This window comes from Lathyrus oleraceus, chromosome 5 (assembly GCF_024323335.1).
Source record: "Lathyrus oleraceus cultivar Zhongwan6 chromosome 5, CAAS_Psat_ZW6_1.0, whole genome shotgun sequence".
Taxonomy (NCBI): domain Eukaryota; kingdom Viridiplantae; phylum Streptophyta; class Magnoliopsida; order Fabales; family Fabaceae; genus Lathyrus; species Lathyrus oleraceus.
Genome location: NC_066583.1, coordinates 617328832 through 617331512, shown reverse-complemented (window position 1 = coordinate 617331512; position 2681 = coordinate 617328832). Strand labels below are relative to the sequence as shown.

General features: G+C 34.6%; 1 long non-coding RNA gene across 1 annotated transcript; it reads right to left on the bottom strand.

Annotated features, from left to right (window-relative positions):
* Window positions 1-507: 507 nt before the first annotated feature.
* Window positions 508-1475, bottom strand: LOC127087111 (uncharacterized). Its single transcript, XR_007789784.1, has 2 exons — window positions 1166-1475; window positions 508-1081 (listed from the first exon to the last, which is right to left on the bottom strand). It is a non-coding gene; the product is annotated as an uncharacterized LOC127087111 (long non-coding RNA).
* Window positions 1476-2681: the final 1206 nt, after the last annotated feature.

The following is a 2681-nucleotide window of genomic DNA, read 5'->3' as shown; positions in this document are numbered from 1 at the left end:
CCAACACCTCCGATGAAAGAAAATAATCTCTAAAAAATAAGAAAGGAAATAATCTCTGAAGAAAGACATGCATGTATCAGATGGCACCGCACACTTGCGATAACGCTCTATAATTTTCAACATGTTTGTGCTTCATAGTAGCAGCCCATAATACCAAGGTGAATGGCTGCAAAACACATGATTTTAATCTTGTAGTCCACCACATCAGAAGTATCCGAGTGTACCACAATCTCCTCTACATATTCACCTCCTTAGCTAGCTGAAGAAACCATACCATGACCAAATCAAAACATGGTACACAATCAACAAACTTCCAATCAATTGCAAGGTCATACTATTACAACAAAAAACTCTTGACAGATGATTTACAATCGCTCATTGGCACATTCAGTAACAACACAAATAATTTATTCCTTTGAACAACAAATCACCCAAAACACCAAAACATAATACAAAATGGGCAGAGATTCAAAAAACAATCTGCAAATACTAGTCTTGAAAACATAGTTGAATCATAATCACTTCTTCATTGAAAAAAGTAGTTACATCACAGAATGACACTGAAAAGTAAACTACCTAAAACATAATACACAAAACAAGATGAATACATCTAATTTTAACCTAAAAACACCACCTACAATCCAACCCAAATCCCATGCCAAAATTTCTTGACAGCAAGACTTTTCCAATTCCCACCCCCAAAACACCAACAACACACACCAACAACAAATCTAGAACCCTAACCCCCAAATCCATAAAGCGTCCTTCCTTGCCTCTTCAAAGCATAAACAACATCCATAGCAGTAACAGTCTTTCTCCTAGCGTGCTCAGTGTAAGTAACAGCATCACGAATCACATTCTCCAAAAAGATCTTCAAAACTCCTCTGGTTTCTTCATAGATTAAACCACTGATACGCTTCACTCCACCTCTACGAGCCAAACGCCTGATGGCAGGTTTCGTAATTCCTTGGATGTTATCACGGAGCACCTTACGGTGTCGTTTCGCTCCTCCCTTTCCCAAACCTTTTCCTCCCTTTCCACGTCCAGACATCTTGATTCTTAACAACAAATCAACAAAAAACTACAAAAATTTATATAAAAAATTAGATTCAGAATTTAATCGAACAATTATCAAAATTATTTGAAATTGGAGAAATTGATTTACCTGTGAGAAGAAGATTGAGTTGTTGAAAGAGAGATGAAGTTATGGAAGTTACGGTTATGTGTATGGTTTATATAGGTAGCGAAATTTATGGGCTAATGTGTTTTCTTTTGTTTTGAAAAAGCACAAGGGTAATGAGTTGATCCGTTTGATGGGTTTTGGAAAGGTGTTTTGGACGGTCGATTTATTTTTATCGACGGATTAGATGGAATGTGAGATTTCGCATGGATCGATGACGTGGCTGAGGTGGCCAATAGTGATTTCGTTTGAGCTTTGATTTGAGACAAGAAATATACTAGTATGATTTTCGAGGTTGGCGGGTTTAATCGCGCGAATTATTTTTTGTTTTGGGTTTGGCTACTTCCCATTATACACACTGGAATAGCAATTTTTTTAAAAAAATGCTTTTTTATATTTAAAATTTGTGGTTAAATAAATTTTTGGTGCCTCTAAATATAGTGAATTTTGTTTTTAGTTTTTTTAAAATTTCTCTTAAAATACTATTTCTTCTAAATTTTTCGTCTCTGAATAATTAGTCTCTAATGTCAAATACCACTAACGAAATCTTACGTGATAAGACATGTAGATTAATTTTTTAATTTTTTTTATTTTCATGATATCCGGCGTGTAAATTGCCACAATTAAAAGCTGAGTTAATTCCATTTGTGACCTAAATTGCTCTTCATCCTCACTGGTTCTTGTTCCTCTATCTCTTTCGTTGCATCTTCTTCTTCCAGCGTCTTCCTTCGTTGTTGCCTGACTTGATGTATTATATCTCTGTAAAATCGTGGGTTGGGAAGTTTTGAGGGTGTCAAGTTCATATGGTTTCGTATCTTTGCAAGAATGGACCAAATAAAGGAATGATGTTTTGGATATGTCTTTATAAGAGGAGTGCTGATACGTGCAATTTGTTCATATGGGATGAAGATCCTGGTGCAGTATCAAAAAGCTATGTTAATCCTTAATTATCAATTAATCCTAAATCTAATGACAAACCTAATTAACAAAAAAATAGAATTATCCTAATTCATACCAAGATTGAAAAATCAGCATCAAGATTAATAACAAAAAGCTGGAATTAAAATAAGTTAACATAATTAAAAAAAATTAAGGGACAATGAACATTAGGCTAGGGTGAGTTGATTGAATAAGGATGTGAATTGCATAGACATGCTTGGGCCCAAAAGAATTGCTTGATCCAAAGGCTCAAGCTCTAAACATATGATCCAAATCATATCATCACAACCATGTCACGCAAGAAAACTCCCAGGTCAAAATCGCTCAGCATACGAACTCCTCAAGAAACACAATTCAACATTCTTTTGGTATTCACAGAATCATCAAGAACGTAACTTCATCTCAACTCCGAAACAGAAATGAGAAAAAGCTTAAGTTGAAAGCTGAAATGTAAACTTACTTGCGGGGCTGATCAATACATTTTGATGCACATTCTTCTATAATTGTACTTAGACATGTATCTAGTTTATTTTGCTTATTTTACTATTTTACTATGTTTTTA